This window comes from Wolffia australiana, chromosome 14, assembly GCF_029677425.1.
Source record: "Wolffia australiana isolate 7733 chromosome 14, ASM2967742v1".
Classification (NCBI taxonomy): Eukaryota; Viridiplantae; Streptophyta; class Magnoliopsida; order Alismatales; family Araceae; genus Wolffia; species Wolffia australiana.
The window spans coordinates 6,842,042-6,853,061 of record NC_135848.1 but is presented as its reverse complement, the minus strand read 5'-3'; positions in this window follow the sequence as shown (position 1 = coordinate 6,853,061).

Below are 11,020 nucleotides of genomic sequence, written 5' to 3'. Positions count from 1 at the left end.
AAGATGAATTTCACAATGATCCAAGTATCTATTTATAGGTCAGAGGATATAGATAGAAAGAGGAGGTGGAGGCAAAGAAACGCTGAAAATTTCAGCTAAATCAGAGCTGTACATCAAAAGTTATGGCTGCTTGAAGTTGGAGCAATCCTAGCCATTGATATGTTCTCTCTCCTCATCATCATCCTCATTTTTTTTGCCCAGTAAGAAGTCAAAATGCCTCATCTTTTGCCCTTTTTGGTCTTCTGCGTGCGTCTGTCTTTTCCGTGCACGTGCTCCTAGGAGGAAGAAATGTACAAAGAAAGAGAAAAGAAAGAGAAAAAAAGCTTTTTAAAAAATTACTTTTCGAGGCTGACGTGGCGGCGCGTCAGCGCGCGCCCCTCGTTATTCTCTTTGATGGTGCAGCACCGCCGGACGTCATCGAGCCAGCACGCAGGAGCCATCATCGTCATCGAGCCCACCACCGACACGTGTCCAGCCGGCACGACGAGCCGCCGCAGCGACGCACGACCCCGAGTTCAGATACTCGGCGTGACGCACGCGCCACTTCATCGTCAGAGCAGCCCACTTTTCCCTTTGTTTTCTTTTCTTACCTTTACTTCCTTTATCTTCGTCATCGTCATCTCCTTAGTTGTCGTGTAGTGAGGGGAGGAGCCCATATGAGGACATCTTCCCCTCCCATGGGCCTGACAAGCCATTTTCCTTTTAGTTTTCCCTTTTTCATTTCTCTCTTGTTTGTTGTTCTAAGGAGGCCCATCTTCACCCATTATATAAGGGGGGGGTGGGCGTCCAAAGACTCACTCTTGAATTTTGGAAGTTTTTTATCTTGGAATTTGAAGAGTCACGTACGTGAGAAGAGGAAGAAGAAAGGAAGAAGAAGAAGAAGAAGAAGAAGAAGAAGAAGAAGGAAGAAGAAGAAGGGAGAAGAAGAAGAAGAGGAAGGAGAAGAAGAAGAAGAAGAGAAGAGAAGGTGCTGCCGCCCCTACCGCCGCCCGCTGCCCGACTGCCGCCAACTGCGTCACCCGTCACACTCCCGCCGCTGAACGCACCGCTCCCGTTGATCCAATTGCCGGCTGCCACCCGCCCCACTCCGGACGTCGATTTCCCTACGGCCACCGCCCTCCCCTCCTTATCACCTCTGTCCCTTCGCCGCCCCGTCTCCGTCCTCTCCAGCCCGCTCGCCCGCACCATCGCCCCCCTCCCTAGCCCTCGTAACCGCTCTACCTCCCCTACCGCCCGCATCGTCGACCATTGGGAGTGCCTGACTGCCCGTCTCGGTCGCTGCCGCCCAGTCACGTTGATCCACCCTTCGCCGGACTCCCTCCACCCCATCTCCCCATACCAGCTCGCCGACCAGCCCGTTTCCCATCCCCCTCGCGCTCGCGCCCCCGATCCACTTCTCCCGCGGCACACTCCCCGCTAGCTGCTCGTCAGGCCGTGGACACCACAATCTGCGCCGTCGCCTTGCTGCACGCGCGCCAGCGCGTGCCGCCGCTCACACGCGCCGCGCCGGGCGCCCGCGTATCCTCCTACACCCGCAAGCCTGCGCGGGGGCCTGAGCACCCGTAACGACTGATGCTGCGCCCACCCGCAGCAGACGGTCGTGCCCGGCTACCCCTGCCGCGCGCCCGGTCCTACCCTGCTGAGTGCCCGCCGACGACCAGTTGGTTGTGATTTCCCCGTGCCTGCCGGTTACGCTGCAACCACCGACGACCCCAACCGCTCCGGACGCCCGACACCTGCCGACGCGCATTGTGCCCCCGCATTGTTCGGCCCTCCAGTCCCCGAATAGTGTCCTCCCGCCACCTCGAATTCCAGCACTTCTGCGGATCTCCAACCACGAATATCAGTCGCCAACGTGACATCGGTACCTCTCACTCGCTCTCCTTTTCGTCCTTTTGCTTTCTTCAGTGCACTTTCGGTTCGCCTCTTCCGCGCTCGGGTTAGATAGGTGAGCGAGAGACAGGCTGAGAAAATGACACAAATTCTACGAGCGTCTTACCTGCCTGGTACGGGTCGGGTTCACCCGACGCATGTGAGCATTACAACGGGGTTTCACCGTTCGGCGACATACTCGCCCTCGACCCTCTCGGGCGAGGTTCAGGAGGCCGTCCGGCCTCACTCAAAGCGATCCGTCAATCCTCTGGAATGGCACTCACCGCTCGTCGGCGCACGCACGTACAACACGTAGGATCTCACTACATTACGTCATCGTCCTACCCGTCTTTAGCATCCGTCAGACGACGTCTACCAACGTAGTCCGACTAGTTCTCAATTCGATACCGAGCCCTTACCCTCGGTGATGACCGGATAACGTTTTGATGACGTCCGACATCACTCTCTCTCCCTCTCTCCTTTCTTCTTCTTTAGTTTCTTTATTTTATTATTAATTTTTTTTTAATCATGTGGACGCAGTCACACCACGTCACCCTTGGGCTAACTAAAATGAGAAAAACTTTTAATAATGACAGCAATCATCGCTTCGTGAACTACGAAGCGATGACTGCCTCATTAATGATTGGTTGCCGCCAATCATTAACTAAACTAATGACTTACTGGCACCAATCACCATAAAACGACCTGATTCGTTGCTGTTCGACAAATGGAACAACAACATGTGGCGGGGCGAAATAAAAGAAAACTGAAAAAGCAAAAAACAAAAAAATTAAAAAAACGTTAAAATTTTAACATATCTTTCCAAATGTAATATATATATATTTAACGTTAAAAAATTAAAAAAACGAAAAAAATCCAATATATATATATAAATATATATTTAGAGTCAGAAAAATCATATCTTTCCAAATGTAATGTTGAAGAATTCCAGAAAAATCATATTCTTTTAGAATATATTGTTAGAGAAATCCCAAAAAATATAGATAATTCAAAATTTTGTTCTAAAAATAGATTTAATCATTTAAGCTTGATAACATGCAAATATGAGTAATTTAATGCAGAAAAACATGTAAATATAATCATACAAGGCATTAGAAATGCATGTTATCAATATCCCCAACCTCTAAACATATCTAGGCAGTTAGATAGTTTTTTAATATCCTCTCCTTTTCCAACTCTTCGTGATGATCTAGGTGATGTTCCTAACATCAAAGACTTTGAGTAGAGTCACTAGAGTGTAGTAGAAGGAAACAAAAGGGCGGGGGGCTAGCTAGCTGGTATTTGTACCCAAAAATGGATGTGCCTCTTATTTAGACTTATTTAAGGATTTTTCATTGAAATCCTTATGAATAATTTATATTCTCCAATTTCACTTTTATCTTATTTGAGGGACCCTCTGGGCCCCTGTATCAATGTATTTAAAAACTTTAGTGGCCCAAAAAAGATTCATTATCCAGTGTTATTAATTAATAATATGGACTTATAAATCAATCAATCAATGATCAATTAAACTTAGTCGATAGGTTATGTTTCCAATCAGTGGGTTCCAAGGTACTCCTCATCCTCTAGAATATTTTGATTAGTGTTCAAAATCTTACATGGAACCTTTACCATCATCAGTTACAATAAATGGACAATCATTTGTCCACATGAGACTCCCCCCAATGACTTAGGTTGTAGTTAATTATCAGACCCTCATCTGACAGTTAATGGTGATGCATAATGGGGATTACTAAAGAACATCTTAACCAATATTTTGGGTACTCGGATGGGGTATTTGTGTACACTTGATGGAGGACAATCCCGTTGAACATGTCATGATTCATTATCAGCCACATCGTGGAGCCAGAGCCGACGTGAAGAACTTGAGCTTTCACTACCAGGTTTGAAAACTGCATCCGCGTCGTGTTGTTTTATCATGTTCACGTTGTTTTTACGGTTTTTACGGAGACCCTTCATGGTTTTACGGGGGCCCCCTTTGAGTTGTATGTTTTACTTCGTCACCCTTGACTGCGGGGGAGCCCACACCTGTGTGTGTACGACTCCTCCCTGATGGAGGCAAATTACGTGTTTATTTTAATCGTTGTTGTAGATTTACTTTGCCTACAATCAAATTATTTTGATAAAATATAGAACATACTCAAATGTATAGTTGGGGTAAGGTCGTCTCCACAGGGACTGGCCTTTAGGTATATATTTAATACTTGAATTATTATTTATTAAGATACAGTAATAATATTAAAGATAATAAGTACAAGAAGAGATAAGTAATTAATAAGTAGAGGGATATTATTTTAATAAGATAAGTATAGAAGAGAAAATATCTAAGATTATATATATATACTAGAGATACTAAGAATAATAAAGAATTCAAGAGGTTAGGTATTATATTTGGAAGGATAATAATATAGTTAGTGAAAAGGTAGATAATAATTTAATAAGACTATGTAGTTTAATAAGAGTAAATTATGAGAAGTAGAAGAAGTGAGATAGATAGGGAAAGACTAATTACTTTAGATAGGTGAGCATGAGAAGTATACATATATATATATATATATATGTTAAGAAGATAGATAAGAAGAGGGTAAGCAAATATCTAATATAATATACAAAGTGATTAGATAATTATATAGTGATATTAAGAGTAAAGAGGTAGTAGTAAGAAGTATGTATAGTGACATAAAATGACCTACAAGTGTAGAATACTCCTTAGAATTAGCATATGTACTTTTATATGTTTTTAATATGACATATATATATATATATATATATATATATATATATATATATATATATATATATATATATATCTGTGTACTCAGTTTAATGAAATATAGGGTAATTTAGTCGAACACCTAAGAGGTGTTCGAGCAAATTCCCAAGAGATGGTCTAAATAATATGTTTTTAATATGACTTATATATATATGGTTTACTCAGTTATTATATGATTTTCATATAGTTGATATATATGTTTTTAGTCGATTTCAAGAAATAGTGGGTTGATTCAGTCAAACACCCAAGAGGTGTTCGACCAAATGCCCGTTAGGGGGTCGAAGAAGAGATATATAATGAAGTATTTAATTAATACTAAGTTTTTTATATGTATTATGTATAGTTTAAGAGAAGAAGATTGAGTATAGAGGAGTGTTTCTGTTGAACGCCCATGAGGTGTTCAAGAGAAAGCCCACAAGAAGATGGAATAAGGGGGAGAATATGTTTTTAAATTTTTTATAAAGTTGAGTGGGGTAGAACTTAGGTAAATAAAGACATATTCATCGAACGTGTGAGGTGTTTGATGAAATGTCCACAAGAAATCGCAGTGACTAATTTTGGTTGAAGTGGATTAGATCAAAGACTAAACCATCTTGATGAAACAATTTAACTATAAAACTCTTGAAATTCAACAAAGACGAGCCCAGATTACCTGATTTCGCCCTGAATCAAAGCAAGCGGGTGGCTGTGTCGATCGCCGCAACCTAGTGATGTAATACAAACACACCGGGATTGACGGTTCGTATTACAACACAGTAAAAATGGGTAATTTGATTAGAATCTACTTAAGTGAAATGAACCCATTATTTCTTGAAATCGACTAAAAACATATATATCAACTATATGAAAATCATATAATAACTGAGTAAACCATATATATATAAGTCATATTAAAAACATATTATTTAGACCATCTCTTGGGAATTTGCTCGAACACCTCTTAGGTGTTTGACTAAATTACCCTATATTTCATTAAACTGAGTACACAGATATATATATATATATATATATATGTCATATTAAAAACATATAAAAGTACCTATGCTAATTCTAAGGAGTATTCTACACTTGTAGGTCATTTTATATCACTATACATACTTCTTACTACTACCTCTTTACTCTTAATATCACTATATAATTATCTAATCACTTTGTATATTATATTAGATGTTGAAAATCTCTAATTAAGCAATACAAAACACGACAAACTAGAATGAGCAATCTATTAAATCCACGAAGGGAGGGGATGACCATGGTAGACTCCCGATGACCCTCTAGACTAACTACAATACCTAGATCGTAAGGGGCGTGTTACGACCCAAGGTTGTTCTCACTCCTAATTCAGAAAACTAATCTTCTACCTCAATAATTCCCTACCTCTCAACAAGGTGGCTATCCTATTCAATTGTCGTCTCAATCAGGGCAGAGGAAATGATAGGGGAAGACTGCACTGCACTAAGTAATAATACTGAAAAAATAAAAGGGGGGGTGGGGGAGAAACAAGAAGATACCTGAATGGATCTAGTCCAAAGATGCACTAGCAGAGACGGCTGTGGCATGGCGTGGAGGTCCGCTAGTGGCGTCGGTGGAGCACACGTTGTTGGGCGAGGCTCGATGGTCGGAGTCGAGGCACGCCGGTTGGCTGACACAGCCGCTGGGCTGGGCGAGGGCGCTCAGGGGGTCCAGCCATGGCGCACAGGGCAGCGCGGGGAGGCTGCTCATTGCTGGGGGATGTGGGCGCACTAAGTAGCCGGCCGAGACGTGCGGGACAGTGCAGGGAGGCGGCTGTAGTTGTGCGGGTAGCGCGTGGAGCGCTCGGCGTGATGGGTGCCGCATTCAGACGTGCGGGCGCGGATGCATGCGAGGGGCGTGAGGTGAGACGAGCCTTCAGCGATGACGAAGGAGTGGCGGCGGCGACGGCAGAAGTGGGAAGATGCCCCAAAAAGTCAAGAAAGGGGGTCGTCCACCCATGAGGTTTCTTGTTGGAGAATGAACGTGGCGGCTCCAAGAAGTGGGCTGCCGAAGGCGGGGCGAGCGGTGATGGTGCGTCCTCGGAGTGGTCTCGATGAGGGGGGCGTGGACGTCGGCTGTCCCAAGAAATCTAGGATCTTGAAAAAAACAAGAAATCTACCAGGGCTGGCGTCGGGCATCCCGGCGGCGTTGAAGCAGTCCTCGGAGTGGTCTCGATGAGGGGCGATGATGGCAGCGGATCACGGAGTGGTCTCGACGTGAGGCGGGAACGGTGGTGGCCACGATCGCCTCTACTCTCTAACTTCTGTCGATTCCTCTCTAAGAACTAAGAAAGAAAAGAAACTTCAACTTCAATTCCTCATTTCCTTCATTCACTTGGGGCATGCTATCCCCTTATATAGGGAGGATAGGTGCCAAGTGACGTCTCTAGAGGAGGAAACTGTCACGAGACGTGGTCCGCCCTCTAGTCAACGGTTAAAATTACAAAATTGAAAATGACGTGGACAACACACTGGCCCGGTCCGAAAGTTCAAGAAGATGAAATACAACCAAACAAGTAGGTGCAAAATGAAATAACCTTCTATGCAAGATACTTGAAGGTAGGGTCCAGAGCGTAGACACGTGCAGCTCGGCGTGGTTGGACTCGTCGTGTGTCAACGTCGTCGCGATGGTCCCCCATCACTAGCTTCAGTATGGGGGCTGCTCCTTGCTTCTCTTCCTTGCTGGCACAAAATAGAGCAGCCTAGCTCTTCTTTGAAGCCTCCCGGAGCTTCTGAAATGATTAGAAAGTTGTCACGACCCTCCTGCCATTCTCGCCACAGCTGGACGGGTCCTTCGCTGTCTTTAACAATCTCGGTCAAAAGATGCTTTATTAGGGGGCCTTCGAGTTCCCTTTAATGGCTTGGGATGGACCTCTATGGCCGTCTGATGGAGGGGGAGGGCCTTGGGGGTCCTCCCATGCCATTAGATGGCCTGCCAGTCCCCCCGCCAGCCACCAATTGTCGCCCGGACGCTGGCGTTGGTGGCCAGGGGCAGAGTTGGACCGAACTGCCCCTGCCCGTGATAAAGGAAGTTGTCTAGGACGTCGTCCCAGAGGGTACCGAGTCGAGGCTTGGTTACCTAGATAGTGATGTCGGATGTCATCAACGACATTGTCTGACAAATGAGCCCTAACGGGTATGTAACTATGATGAGATGATGCGTCCTACGTGGTTGTTTACTTGCAGGCCCCAATTCGATGAAAGTGCTGAGCTTCGAGCTCCGAAGGGGTTGCCAGGTGACAGCGACGATGGCCTCTCGAACCTTGTCGGAGGGACGATAGAGTCTATGGTACCGAAAGGAGTCCACCCATAGGAGCTCGCACGAAACGGATGGGCTCGACCTATACTGGTAAGACACTCAAATTCTCATAGTTTTCTCTCACTTACTCTCTCACCTATCTAGCTTGAGTGCGGTGGAGGCAATTGACAATATACTGCAAGGAATAATATAACAAGCGGGCAGAAGACGACGTACCTCATCAGCATGCGGCTCGTCATGCCGAATCTTTGTCAATTGCAGCCGCCGGTGCGGGTTGCGAGTGGAGGGGAACTAGAGAGGGTCGGCGGGCTTGACTGGCTGTAGGGCGCAGGAGCGGTTAGACAGAGTTTGAAGATGAAGACTCGAGAGGTGGGCGGCAACCGTGCGATCCAAACAATAGATCCAAGTAGATCCAACGACCGTTATCAAGTGCGGCGCAACGCTGCGTCTATGTGGGAGGCGACCAAAAGTGGTAGTGGAGGTGGTGTTGATGGTCGAGCAAGGGCAAGGCCAATGCAACGACCCCAAGCTAGACGGCCGTAGGGAGAGGCTGTGAGGCGAAGGTGCAAGCAGAGTGGTCCACCTGGCCAAGCAGTTAGGACTCACAGTCGAGCATGTAGGGGGTGTCTCCAAATAGGTCGCCGTACAAGGGAGAGGCAACCGATTCAGCAGAATGGAGGGGGGTTTGACGAAGGACGACTACGGAATGGACTAAGGAATGGATGACTGGGTTGACGGGACAGACTACGGGTAGATGGACAACTAGGGATGGATCGGATACTGGAGGGATAAAACAACCACAGAAATCACATAGTCGAATTCAGACTTTAAAACGAATGAAAATCTGGTGGTGCAGCTCTGACCCTTATCGAGGGCGGGAGTACTGTCTTCCCCCACCGTGATGATGCCTAAGCACCGAAATCAATATCCGAATTTGCGTCGCGAGGAAACACTCGAGAAAGAGAGAGAAGAAGTGGATAATCCAAACCAAATCTAATTTTGACGGCGGTGGAAACTTCTCGAGAAAACACTGGACGGAGAAATCTTTCGACACCAAAGAGTTCAGGCGTACCTCGGCACCATAGTGCGTGAATAGGATGCGGGAAATTCCGATCGTGACGAGGCTGGGCATATCCGGGCATTGAGCGGCCGACTGGACGAGGAAGATTCTGGGCATTTCGGGCGTTGAACGGCCCTGGTAGAGAGTAGATGTCGTTGTCGCAGAGTCAGGTGTAGGCGAATACCCGCGCGCGCGTAGCGCGCGTAGGGTGCGCGGAGCAGCGTGCGCCAACGCTCCGCGTGCGCTGCTCTGCGCGCTCAGGGTGTGCAGCGCACCCGGAGCGCACGTAGCGCGCGCGGCTCGAAGCGTCGGATAGCGTTGATGATGACCGGCGTCGCCGGTGTCAAAGCCTTGCGGGGCGGCCTGGGCGGCCCTGGTTTGGGCGGCCCCAAGCGGGCATCCTGGGGGCGGCCTTGGAGGCTCTGATAGGGGCAGCCTGGGCGGCCCTGGTTGGGGCAGCCTGGGCGGCCTTTAGGCGGCCCCAAGCGGGCGGCCTAGGGGCGGCCTTGGCAGCCCTAGCAGGGGCGGCCTGGGCGGCCTGGGGGCGGCCTTGGCGGCCGTGGCAAGGGCGACCTGGGCGGCCCCAAGCGGGCGGCCTGGGGGTGGCCTTGGGCATCCTTTAGAAGGCGAGAGGGAGAGAGAGAGAGAGAGAGAGAGAGAGAGAGAGAGAGAGAGAGAGAGAGAGAGAGAGAGAGAGAGAGAGAGAGAGAGGATGGAGAGAGAGGATGGAAGGCCGACGTCGCGAGGCGGCAGCGGCGGCTGCGGTGGTGGCGGCGGCGCTAGGGCTGGCGAGATAGGGAGGCTTGGGCAGTACTCCAAGAAGAATTAAACAAAACTCAATTCTTGAAATTTGATTGCCTAACTGTTTCTTGAAAAAATGGCCTATACATATAGGCCTTATAGGAAAGAGAAAAATACAACTTTAAGACGAGAAATTAAAGACGAGTCGTGCTTTATGTCACGCCAAGGGGCAGTTGTTGATCTGCCATTGGCGACATGTCATGACACGTGAAGGAACGTGCGTGCGTGGAGACGTGCGTAGTGGAGACGGTTGCGGCATGTCCGGAGCGGGAGTGTTGACGTGCGTGCGTGAAGACGTGCGTGGCGGAGATGGCTGCGGTATATACAGAGCGGAATGATGACGTCGGTTGACTGTGGCGGCATATCTGTTGCAGAGATGGTGATGTGCGGGAACTCTATCGCGCGAGATAGGCTGTGGTAACCGGCTTGCGGAGGCGTCACGTGCATTGACTGGTTCCAGGTTGGCAAATGCTGCACTCGACCAACTATGGCGGGAGATGTTGCGATGGGGGCCTGGAGCATTGACTGGCTGTGAGAGGGGCAAGCAATGTGTGAGGTCGGCTATGATCATTATGAATCTTGGATGGAGATGACGCGAGAGAAGATCCAGATGAGTTTTGTGTAACCCACATTGGAGGGGCACGCGGGAGCACCTGAGGGGAAGGACGAGGGCAACGCCAGAATCCACGGATTTTTGAGACAGGTTCAGCCACGACAACAGTGGCCTAGAGGCACAATCGAGAGGGGCGGAGGGGGGAGACAAGAATGGTAGCATCCTTTAGCGCCCTTGCCCATTTCGCCAAGTCATCTTCCCCTTTCAATATCCTTCCTCCTCTCTCCTTCTTCTATCTTCCTGTTCCTCCTCCTCGTTCAAGGTTAACGAGAAATTTCCTTCTGAAAAATAAACCTGGTCTAACCTCTCTTAGGGCGCCACTCTTCCCTTATAAAGGGGAAATAAATGGGCCCCAGGGAGGTCCATAGGGGGGGGGGGTAGTCCATTAAGGGGGGTCCTTTACAACCAAATAAAACAAAATAAAAAACAACATAAAAGACGGTGGGTATAGACACATGAAGGACACGTCACAACTCGACAAAAAAGACGAAGAAGATGAAACAAACTAAAACGTGATAAAGATAGGAGCAGAGTTGCGCCTTGGTGTGTCGGTCGGGCAGAATGCTAATCGGGGAGCCGTCAGTGATGAGAAGGACGGGGCTGATGTCAT